Consider the following 13,197-nt stretch of genomic DNA (forward strand, 5'->3'; position numbering starts at 1 on the left):
ACATATCTTTTTTTCTTTAAATGGAATTTTTTTTTTTTTTTTTTTTTTTTTTTTTTTTTTTACTGATTCTTAAAGTCTTAGTTTAACTATCACTGTGTCCCAAAAGACTTCCCTTGTCCCCAGGACCTACATATTGAATGATTGTATTCCTTACATCAGACCTGAGAAATGTGTGAAAATTAATTTGACCAAACTATCTCAGTTTAAATTTTTTTCCCTTTTAATGGCTCTACACACCTTGAAAAGGCTCATACAAACCTTTATCTTTTCTTCTTCTTCCCCCATTATTGAGAACTGTTCCTTTCACATTGTTGTCCAGGCCAGGCGTGTGATAATTATCTCAGCCAAGCCTGGCTTTACCACCCACTGTAATTGTGTACTTGAAGCTCTTTTCAAGTGTGCCTGCACAGCCTCTAAGTCTAGAATATGTTTTCTTTCCAAACAGAATCCCTGAGATTTCTGCAAACAAAATAAAAAACAGGGAGGTGGAGAAATAATCCTCAAACCTTCATATATACAAATTGAGTCGGTTGTAAAATTGGAAGAAACTAGAATGGGTGTGGGAGGCTGTGCACCAGCGAGTCAGCCAGTTTCTCAGAAAGCAAACAATTATACAATGCCAAAAGCCATGATTGGCTTCCCTTCAAAACCTGACCTTCGAAACCTTACTCTGATTGGCCACTAGAATCCCTCAGATTTGCATATCTGGCACCTCATGATTGGTCCAAAAGCAACCAATCATAACCCACCTTTTACAACCAATCATGGCCCACCGTTTACAACCAATCACGGCCTACCAGTGTGTATATAACCACGATGCCTGGCCCACAGCAGCCAGATGACCAGGAAGATGACACAGACGACCAGGAAGACAACGATGACTCTGGAGAGCCTGAAGAGCTGAAACACTGCTCAGTCTCCAGACGACCCTGAAGACCCTGAAGAGTTGTAACACTACATCATCTCCGGACGACCCTGAAGAGCTGTGACACTGCGTCGTCTCCGTGCTGTACCATGCTGCCCACAATAAACAAACGACACTGAAGACACTGTGTTGTCTCCGTGCTGTAACAACACTATGCCACTTGTCCCAGCTCTCACTCCTTCACTCAGGAAACCTGTTCAACTGTCCCCCCAGGTTGGAACAAATGGGGAAAATTTAAAAACTAAAGAAAGTGGAGAAGGAAGTTGTTCTGCATTTTATAGTTTTTTTGTTTGTTTACAAAGTAGGTTGGGATTACTGGCTGTTTTCTTTTATACAAATTATGTAATCTTTTATTTTGTGTGCTCACATTAATTGATTTGCTCTATTTTATCAAGACTTTATGGTTAAAAAATCCTTTCCTTCCTTAAAAGACTGACATGAAAGGAGGAAAACATTCGCTTAATACTGGAACTCCCCCTGGGGGGGGAGGATAAATTTTTGTACTTACCTTCTGTAGGATCTGACTTTGCCACAATGTCATTGTATCTTCTGCTCACCTTACCCTAAGTTAGGAAGGCCAGGTTGGCCTTACAACTGGAGAGTTACACATTTCCCTTGTATCACCTGCCCTCAGGTGCATAATTTGGCCCTGCTATGCTTCTGGTAAGATGACAGAACCCTGCCTTGGCTCCATCTGCATCCCTAGCATATACAGAGACACTTATATTCACATGCTAAGGGCATTTTTTTCAAATGCCATTTAGCATGCTTATTCAAAAGGGTATACCTTCTTCCCTATAGTTTTGAATATAGTCATATTTAATAAAGCATATATTCACCTTTTTGGAAAATCTTGGCTTGGATAGAGGTAATACACAATTTTAAATTCAAGGTCACAACTCTATGAGTAAAACCATATGGTAAAATAACAAATCCCTAATCATTATTCTGTGTTAGTTTTCATTATCTTTAGCTTGAAGTTCAACTCTGCCCACAAATGCCTAGTAAACTATTGCCATGGCAATTCCCTGAAAGCCCAAGATTGAAACAGGAAAATGATATTCCACTGTCCTCAAATAAGTACATGATACAAGTTTATGCTTTTCAAACCAATGTTTATTTCACTTGTCTCTTCCAGTATGTGATGTGTTATTTTGTGTTTCTATTGACAATGAACATGTCCTTGGAAGAAATATGATTCCTTGGATTCTAAGTCTTTTGCTCTGTGTTCAAGCCTCTTACTAAATGTGGTAACTCTGGCTTATGTTTTAGTTCTTTGTGTTTACATATACAAGTTTCTGAAGCTTTTCCTTAACAAATAAGAAGTAGAAGAGCTGAATACAGGAGGGATCTTTTAAAAGGTCGTGGGAATGTGTTTTATGGAAAAAAGAAGGTGCATGGATTTCAATTTTTTAACACTAAAATAAAAATCATATTTTAATTTCTTTTTTTTTTCCATGAATATTTTGAGGTACCTTATATGGAGGCAGACAGGAGGAAGTTGTCAAGAATGTTTTGGTGAGTTGTCAGGACATTTTTTTCTAAAAATCATTAATGACACAATTTGATGTACTCTAGGGTCCCCCAATTTGAAAAGGACTTACATAGAAAGATCCTACAGCAATTGAGACAGTCTATCTTGTGAGTTACATTAAATTGAAAATAAAATGAGATGATATTTTCTTGCCATGTTGGGAATGGGAGACCTTTTAAAAATGTATGTACATATTTACATGCTTTAATAAAATATATAGTTCTTACATTCTCTTACTCCGTACCTGGGAGACAATACACCAAATGTGGCATAACTATTTGGGAAAGCAAAGATTTAGATAATCTGTTCATTCAAAACTGGATGTAATGCTCTTGGGCACTCTATTCATATTATGACACTACCTTTTAATGATGGTTATCTTGAAAAGATTTTAGATCAGCAATGTATTTAACCTTGAGCACTTAGAGGTCTGATAAATAAATTGCCCCTAAATTTTGCCAATGCGAGCAAGACAAAGCAAAGTAAGTTCTCTTTTATAATCGATACTATGAGGAACAAAGCAAAGATGTCTGCTTCCACCACTCCTTTTTAACATTGTACTAGAAGTACTAAATAATGCAATAGAACAGGAAATGGAAATAAAGATATACAGATGGAGAAGGAAGAAATCAAAATGCCTTTTTCACAGATGATATGATTATCAATATAGAAAATCTGAAAGAATTGACAAAAGAATGGCTAGAACTCATAAGTGATTATAGCAAGGTTGCAGAATTCAAGGTTAATATACAAAAATCAACTGCCTTCCTGCATACCAGCAATGAACACGTGAAATTTTACATTTAAAATATAATACATTTATTGGGTTGTCAGAAAAGTTGTGATATGTTTTTTTCTGTTTTTCTATGCAAAGATACATCATGACTTTTCCAATCAAATACATCAATACTTCTGATATTAGCACTCTCCAAAATTAAATAGTAAGGTTTATTTATTTATTTATTTAATAGAGTTTTGTTTTGTTTTGTTTTGTTTTTTGCTATAGGGTGCATATGCTCACCAGAGAGACAGAAAGTGAGAAATCACCCCCCACCCCACAGCCCCCCGGGAGGGGATGGCCATACTGCAATCCCTTCTCTTCCATTCTCCTCTCAGGATTCTGGGCATGCACGCACATGCTCCTGATGTGATTTTAAGTCATTGGGTCTGAGACTTGAACTGCAGTCAACCATATGGGAGTCAAGAGACACAATCATTACACCATCCGTTGGTCTCAAATAGTAAGGTTTAATTGTAAAATGTATAAGATTTATAAGAGCTAATTAAGTTGAGAAATAGTTTTTGTTTTTGGATATAAAGAGTCAATATTATTAAGAGGTCAGTTCTTCACAACTTTCAGTTCTTTACAACTTGATCTATAGCTTCAATGCAATCCTAATCAAAATCTTAGCAAATGATTTTGTGGATATCAAAAAAGATAGTCTAACGTATTTAGAGAGATGGGAAAATCCCAGAATAACCAACATGATACTGAATAACAAAGTTAGAGGACAGACACTCTCTGATTTCAAGGCTTACTATGAAGTTATAATAATCAAGACTGTGTGGTACTGGTAAAAGAATAGACGACTAGATAATGGAACAGAACAGAGAACCCATGAGTAGAGTCAAAGTTAATAAATACAGTTAGCAGATCTTTGACAGAAGAATGAAGGTCATATAATGAGGGGAAAATAGTCTTTTCTACAAATGCAGAGAACAGCTAAATATACACATGCATAAATAAATAAATACATCTAGGCAAAGAACATACAACCTTTACAAAAATTAACTCAGAATGGATCACAGAACTATAAAACTAGAACACAAAACTATAAAACTCCTAGGAGATAACAGACAAGAAAACCTAAATGACCTAGGATTAGACAATGACTTCTTACATGCAACACCAAAGGCACACTCAATGAAAAGAATTGATCAGCTGGACTTCATTAAAATGAAAAACTTTTGCTCTGCAAACAATAGCGTCAAATAAGTAAAAAGGAAAGTCATGGAAAAATGTTTGCAAGATATCTATTAAAGAACTGTTACCCCAAATATGCAAAAAAAACCTCCAAAAAACAAAAAAAAACTCTTAAAAAGTTAACAGTAAGGGGACCAGCAGTTAGCATAACAGCTATGTCGCTGGACTCCCATTTAGTAAATCGCAGTTCAAGTCCCAGACCAGGTGGCTTAAAACTCACGCTGGGCGTGTGTGCGTGCATGCCCAAGATACTGAGAGAATGGAGGCAAAGGAATTGAAGCATGGCCCTCCCCTCTGGGGGGTGACTTCTCGCTTTCTGTCTCTCTGTCTCTCTCTGTCTGTCTGGCGAGAGCATGTGCCCTATAGCAAAAACCTCTCCAGAAAAAAAAAAAAATCCAGCAATCATGCTCCTTGGTATTTACTGAAAGGAATTAAAAGCTTATGTTCACAAAACAAAACTGCAGATGGGCATTCATAGAAGTTTTATTCATAAGCACCTAAACTAGGAAGCAACCAAGATGTCCTTCAGTAGGTAAATGAATAAATACACTGTGGCACATCTAGACAGTGGAATATTATTCATTACTAAAAAGAAACAAGCTATCAAGTCATGTAAGGACATGGAGGAAAATTAAATGCATTATTACTAAATGAAATAAACCTGTTTGAAAAAAGGTTTATTTCATACTTAGGAATCCAGCCATGAGACATTGTGCGAGAGACAAAACTATGGAAACAGTGCAAAGAGAATTGGTTCCCAAGAGCAAGGATAGAGGCAGGAATAAACAGGGAGAGCACGGAAGATTTTTAAGACCATGAAACTTCTCTCTGTGATACAAGTCATTATAAATTTACACGAATCCATGAAGGGGTACAACACAAAAAGGGAGCCCTATTGTAAACTATGGACTTGGGGTGATAAAGATGTCAAAGCAGGTTTATCAGCTGTGAAAAAAAGGTTGCTGAGAAAGTCATGATGTATTTTTCTATGCAAAAATGCATCATGATTTTCCCAGTGACCCAGCAGGGGGATGTTGAGAATGAAGAAGGTTATGTCTGTCTCAGGGAACAGGGCATATGGGAAATGTCTGTACCTTCCGGTCAATTTTGCTAAGGACCTGAAACTTCTCTCAAATATAAAGTCTGTTAAAAAAAATGTAGTGTCCATCAAAAAACTTACCAATAATCATAAGAAATATCAGTTACAAAGAGAAGGTCAAACCAAGGTTTTGCTTTATTGAGAAGAAGAAGATATGTTTAAGATTTATTAAACATTCATATTCTTTCACTGAGAGACAGTTGACTAAAATTTACAGTAATTACTTCTGGTTTAGGAAGTTATTCTTGATTTTTATTTCCTTCCTAAGATGTTCTTATTTGCCAAATGTTCTATAATAAATGTCTTAATACTTAAACTGTTAGAGAAAGTCTATTTCAGCCAAAAGGACACAGACTAGGTGAGGCTGGCTTTAACAATTAATTAACATTTAGCAGTTTTAAATGGCATACTTGAGTGAAGAAAAAAATCACTAAGTTCATCTAAAAACCATGATGGAAAGAAATATTTTAGCAATTTCTTTTTATTCTAAAAGCCTATTTTTCTATCACATTTAAACAGAAAAATAGAGCAATTCTTAAAGCAAAGCTCAGAATAAGGATATGAAATGAACAAAAATCACTGGCAGTTAATTTTATAGGATTATTGAAGTTGGGTAGGTAGTTTCATCTCTCTCTGCTGAAATTATAAAAGTAAATCATATTTTATCAACTGTGTTTCTGGAAGAAACATGTCTCTTGAGAAATAAAAAAGTAAAAAAGCTAAACATACTGCATAGTAGTTTTTGAAATATTTTATCTTCTCAAACCAGGCTGAAAACACTTTGTGCTTTGAAAATATTTTTGTGTAGAGTTCTTTGTAGCAAATATTCAGATGATGTTGGTCATTTTTTAAAATAAATTGTCATTTTTTAATGTACACTAGAGAGACAGGGGAAAAACACATAAGGATTATTCATTTTGATGGTTATTTACACAAGTAATTAGAATATTGTCTTTACTTTGGTGTTGCTATTTTGTGGAGGTTTCAGTGGGAGGAATTCTTCCTCTTCCCATCTTAAGTGCAGCATTTCTAATGTTCTCCATATTTGCACACAGCAGGTAGAAGAATAATTGGGGGAATGCATGGCTAGATGACAGTACCCAAAATCAGTTCGAATGGATATCTGTTGCTGCTGCAATGAGCACATTGATTTCAAAGACAGTAGCTATGTTTGTCATTGTGGTTTTATTTATCTATAACACCTAGTTTGTTTTGGATCACTTACATTTGTCAAGTTAGTACAATTTTAAACTGGTTTTCAGACTAGGTGACTATTTTGCTTCCTCACCTTTTTATTTTATTTGTTTAAATATTGCAGAATCATTGCTGCCCCTTCTTTTCAGCATAGTATATTTTATTTCTTCTATATGAACAATGTCTCTCCCTGGAAAATGCTGCTTCTAAGGCTACGAATTAAATTTAAAACCAGAATCAAAGAAAAATGGCAGAACCCTTACTTTTAAGCTTCAAAAAACACAAGTGCTATCTTTCGTTTTGTGTGTGTATGGGGAGGCAAATTTTTCTTATCTTTACCCTTACTGGTATACTGAATTGTTGGAAAAGTCATGATGCATTTTTGTATAGAAAAAATATATGTCATGACTTTTCCAACCACCTAATATTAAAGCTTGTGATTATGTATACTTCAGGAAATTGAAAAACTATTGGAACATCTGCCAGAGACTTCCAAAGTTTTATAACCATTTATTTTTGTGACATTTACTTAAATATTGTACAGCAAACTTTCCCCCAAATTTAGTAACTTAAAATAACAACAATCATTTGTTGACTCAGACTTCTGCAGTTAGCCTGGGCTCAGCTGGGCCCCTTGCCTCTGCTCCCTGCTTGCCCAGTTGGGCAATCTCATGTGCTTGTGTCAACTTGAATAGTGGACTTGGCTCTGGAGCATCCACTATGGGTTTCCCCATATGCTGAATATCTCCTCTATCAATCTGATGTCTGGAATAAACGGGTGCTGGCTGGCCACTCTTTTCATCAATTGGTCTTTATCTTTCAGCGTCTCTCTCTTTTCATGGCTTGGGATCCATAAGAAGGGTGACTTAGACTCCCTTTCATGGTATCTCAGGGCAGCAAGAAAGCAAAAGTTGAAGGGCCAAGGTTCTTAAGACCTGCAGGTCAGGAGTTACACAGCATCACTTTTTCTATATTCTGTCAGTCCAAGAATTTAATAGTGAAGGCAGTACCCAATGGTATGAAATCAGGATTCAGGGACTCACTTGGAGCCATTTGATAACAAAATGTCCCAATTATTTTGAGGAATGCTTCTATTGTTCCATTACAGTGGATACAAATAATAAGTTAATATCTTTTTCTCCTCCAGTGACTATCCAAAATCAGTTCACTCTGCCTACACAAGAACTTCAACATGGTAATCCTATAAAACTACAGAAGAAAAAGGGTGAAGGCTACCCTAATAAAATACAGAAGGAACCCTCTGAGTGAATGTGTACTTGACCAATAGCTGATTGATTAGTTTTGTTTTGTTTTTTTTTTTTTGAGAGATTTTCACTGTAGGGCGCGTGCGCTCGCCAGACAGACAGAGAGAGACATAGAGACAGAAAGCGAGAAATCACCCCCCAGGGGGGATGGTCACGCCACAATCCCTTCTCCTCCATTCTCCTCTCGGGATCTTGGGCACGCACGCACACGCGCCCGGCATGAGTTTTAAGCCACCAGGTCCGGGACACGAACTGCGGTCGACTATGTGGGAGTCCAGCGACATAGCCATTATGCTAACTGCTGGTTCCCATTAGTTTTTAAAGTCAGTTAAGGAATCAAGTGGTGATGCAGTGGTAATGCAACTGGACTCACATAGGAAGAGTACTAGGTTTGCATCCCAGGACCTCCCTCAGCATTCTGGGAGTGTGTGCATGTGAGTCCATTCTCCAAGCCAGCTGAGACAGGAGGTAGATTGTGGCATGAAGACCCTGTTGTAGGTGCTTATCTCTCAGTTGTTCTCTCTTTCATACTGTTTTCTCCACCCCCTTATTAAATAAATGAATAAAATTTAAGAAAAAATACCAGAGAGAGAAGTCACTGTCTAAAAAAATTAAGAAGTTGGCAAAAAGTGGAAAATTATAAGACTAATTGCACATAATCTTAAATATGTCATTTAAACTTACAATGAGCATTCACCAGTATCTTAATGTCAGGCAAAGAGCTTTTTTTTTTTTTTTTTTTTTTAGTAAAAGTCCACCTATTGGAATGCTATTTAGTTTTTCTTTAATAATCCCAGTAAAAGTGATAACCAGTGTTTATCATTTTTGATATTTTTGAAATTAAATGAAAGCATAAACATCATCACATGTCAAACTGTTTAGAGAATCTCAGATTTTTATACTTTCTTTCACTCATTTACTGCTATCTCACCCACACCTGGTTCGCAATTATTTGAGCTTCTTCATCATCAGGATGTAATATTTCTACATCACTTGCACAGTTTTCATAAACATAGCAATTAGTCCTTTTTGCCTTTTTTTTTATCAGCTTAAAAATAATTTAATTCATGCATTATTGATAGAAAGTGCCATAGGGATAACTTTGGGGATAAACTCAGTTCACATTTAACAGTATGTACCTCAATATAACAGGAGCAGAAATGCACAGGCTTGGAAAGAATGTTGTTTAGGTTGTGGGTAGCCACCGATATCTTTTGCAAAGGAAATGGGAAATGTCTATTGATCTGGAGACCTGATGAAGTAGAGATTGTTTTAAAAAGTTTCTACTGTAGGTTAACTATATCTATCCTGGGTAAATTAGTACAAGCTATGAGTTTTAGTATAATTCAGACACTCTGCATGAGTCAATTATCAGTTAATTGATGTGGACTGGTCATCAATAACCTTGCATCTAAGAATGTAAAATAAAATTCTCTATTGTTTGGTGGTTAAGAAGGTCTAAGTTTGCTCCATCAGCAATTGTGCATGTTCCTTGGTATATTTGTCCCCCTAAATGCCCTTCCTCAAACTCTGCTCCCATAGGTCCTACTGTGGTCATTGTCTAATATTTGCTCACATGACACAAGTATTTGGTTATCAGCCAAGTGCAAGATCCCATCCTGATAAAAGGTCCTTGAGCTTCAGTCTACCTTGAAAGCTATTGACTTCTGCAAAAGTATTGGTTTCAGGGGAAAAAAAAAAGTAGAAATTAAATATTAACTCTTTTTCTCTTGATGTGGACAAAAAATATGAGGAAACCCAAATGTACTTACTCAGTCATGGGAATTTTGGAAATATCTAGTCAATTCCCAATGTATTTGTTACTGAGGGGGTTTTTTTGGAGAGGTTTTTTTTGTTTGTTTGTTTTGTTTTGTCTTTTTTGCTATAGGGCACGTGCGCTCGCCAGACAAGAGAGACATAGAGACAGAAAGCGAGAAATCACCCCCCAGGGGGGATGGTCACGCCACAATCCCTTCTCCTCCATTCTCCTCTCGGGATCTTGGGCACGCACGCACATGCGCCCGGCGTGAGATTTAAGCCACCGGGTCCGGGATACGAACCGCGGTCAACTACATGGAAGTCCAGCAACATAGCCATTATGCTAACTGCTGGTTCCCTGTTACTGAGTTTTGAACAGAAAATAAAAAAAGAAAGAAAAACATATTCTAAGAGTTTCAAGTGTTGACTTTCTATTGGTAAACTAAAAGAAGGAATGTGCTGTAAATGCGCCTACACAGAATAAATCCTCACTCAAGTTTTAATTTTCTAATACTTGGGAAAGGTATTGATTAAAATTTGTTTAATACATAAGGTAGGAACTTCTTGTGGGATTAGTGCCCATTAATATGCAATTTTGTCATTCTTCATATTAGAACATTCCATGAGACTTTGACAAATGTAGATAGAATAAATAAAATAATGAAGAGTAGTTATTGAAGAAACACCATATGATTTGCTTTGTAATGAAATCCAGAAAAATTTAATTTCAGTAAAAAATTAATCTACTGTTCAATAATATTCTGTGATACCATTTAGTGAGATTATTTTATTGGGTTGTTGGTAAAGTCATGACACATTTTTGTGTAGAAAAGCATAGAAAAGTAACAGATAACTTTTCTGACAATCCAATATTATAATTCTGAATGACAAGTGTAGTCAATAAAATTAATGGAGCTTGAATATTAGAAAGTTAGAATTCACTGAGTACTTTTTTTTAAAAAAGTTCCTTACAATGCTTGTTTGAAGAACACTTAAAATAGCTCTCTTTTGACTAGAGATAGCCATGGACACCAGTTGCTAATACATTTCTGGAAGAATTAAAATACCATTTGTTACCTGAGTTTAAAAACAGAGAAGGGTACCAGCAGGTGGCAAATGGTTACATGGCTGGACTCCCACGTAGTCGCAGTTCCAGTCCCGGACCCAGCAGTTTAAAACTCATGCCAGGTGTATGTGCGTGCATGCCCAAAGTACTAAGAGAATAGAGGAAAAGAGATTGCAGTGTGGCCATCCTCTCTTGGGGGTGACTTCTCATTTTCTGTCTGTCTCTCCAGTGACCGTGTGCACCCTATAGCAAAAATCTCTCAAAAAAAAAAAAAAAAAAAAAGGCAGAGAGGATTTCCTATGATGGAATGATGTTACTGTTTTGAGAACTCACCTTGAGAGCTCCAAAATATCCTTTATGAAATTAAAATTAGAAACTTGGGACCAGCAGTTAGCATAATGGCTATGTCACTGGTCTCCCACGCAGTTGACGGCAGTTCAAGTCTGGGACCCGGTGGCTTAAAACTCACTCTGGGCGTGTGTGCGTGCGTGCCCAAGATCCCAAGAGGAGAATGGAGGAGAAGGGATTGCGGCGTGACCATTCCCCCTGGGGGGTGATTTCTCTCTTTCTGTCTCTCTGTCTCTGTCTGTCTGGTGAGTGCACGTGCCCTATAGCAAAAAAACTCTAAAAAAAGAAAAAAAAGAAATTATAATTAGAAACTCTTCTTGTTGATAAAATTATGTTCAAATTATGTATGTGTGTGTATATATGTATACGTGGATTTTATATATATATATATATATATATATGCACATACACACAGTGTTAACTAAGTCTAACAAAGTATTAAATACGGGTCCATTAAACAAAAAATGTTCAATATGTCATTTTAAAAAATGGATTGATGTTTTAAGTTCATGGTGATCATACTTATAAACTGAAGTTTGAAATCACAGCACTATATTTTTTTAATTAAAAAAATGTTTTGTTTGGGACTCCATATCACTTTTGCACTTCAAAAATAGTGTAACTGATATTCGGTTACATGCCTCAATCAGGCAGTTTGAGCAGGTTATGTTTTAACTCGGTAAAGTGGTACCTCTGAGCTAATTTATGTAGGACTCTCGGAAAGTCACTGATGTTAATAAATTTTGTAGACATGTTAGCCATTGTAATAGCCACTCCTCTGCATCCCACTAACCCTGAGCCACTGTTTTCTCAAGCCTACATCATAGCCTTCTTGCCTTCACTTTTATCTGCCGTCTCATCAGTTCTCACCAGAGCGGCCTGGAGAAGCTCCTGCATCTCTGGTTTAGGTCACTCTTCTGCTCAGAGCTCTGCACCATAGTGAACAGACCTAAGTCCTCATAGACTGGCCATTCCCTCTCTGTCCTCATTGCCTTCTGCTTGTTCCTTGTCCCCTCGGCTCCAGCCACAGGGGCTGCTTGCTGTTGCTGGAACACAGCAGGCACAGCCCTGCGTTTGAGCTTCTGCACTTGCTGTTCCCATTGTTCAGGGTGTTTTCCTCTAACATCCAAATGGCTCTTTCCTCATAGCATGTTTGCTGCCAGAACATAGGCGTTGCAAAAACCACCACTATATCAAAGCCAACGTGGGAAAGAAGACTCACATCATCGTTGTCATTGGGCATGTAGGTTCCAGCAGGTCCACCCCTACTGGCCATCTGGTCTCCAAATGTGATAGCAACAAAAGAACCAACATAAAATTTGACAAGGAAGCTGCTGAGATGGGAAAGGGTTCTTTCAAGTATGCCTGCATCTTAGAATAAACTGAAAGCTGAATGTGAACGTGATGTCACCATTGATATCTCCCTGAAGAAATATGAGACCAGCAAGTGTTATGTGACTATCATCGATGCCCCAGGACACAGAGACTTTATAGAAAATATAATTACAGGCACATCTCAGGCTGACTGTGCTGTCCTGATTGTTGCTCCTTGTATTGGTGAATTTGAAGCTGGTATATTCAAGAACAGGTAGACCCATGAGCATAACCTTCTGGCTTACACACTGGGTGTGAAACAACTAATCGTTGGTGTTAATAATATGGATTCTGTTGAGCTACCCTACTGTCAGAAGATGCAAAGAAACTGTTAAGGAAGTCAGCACCTATGTTAAGAAAATTGGCTACAATCCTGGGACTAGCAGCAGACATAATGGCTATGTCACTGGACTCCCATGTAGTCAACTGCAGTTCGAGTCCCAGACCCGGTGGCTTAAACTCACACTGGGCGCATGTGCATGTGTTCCCAAGATCCCAAAAGGAGAATGGAGGAGAAGGGATTGTGGTGTGGTCATCCCCCCTGGGGGTGATTTCTTGCTTTCTGTCTCTCTGTCTCTCTGTCTTTCTGGCGAGTGCACATACCCTACAGCAAAAACCTCTCCAAAAAAAAAAAAAGAGAGAGAGAGAGA

General features: G+C 37.4%; 1 pseudogene; it reads left to right on the plus strand.

The window, feature by feature from the left end:
* The window catches only part of LOC102477337 (elongation factor 1-alpha 1-like), a 25,538-nt pseudogene that overhangs the window by 11,429 nt on the left and 912 nt on the right, over positions 1-13,197 (plus strand).

Source organism: Tupaia chinensis, unplaced genomic scaffold, assembly GCF_000334495.1.
Source record: "Tupaia chinensis unplaced genomic scaffold, TupChi_1.0 Scaffold000028_1, whole genome shotgun sequence".
NCBI lineage: Eukaryota > Metazoa > Chordata > Mammalia > Scandentia > Tupaiidae > Tupaia > Tupaia belangeri.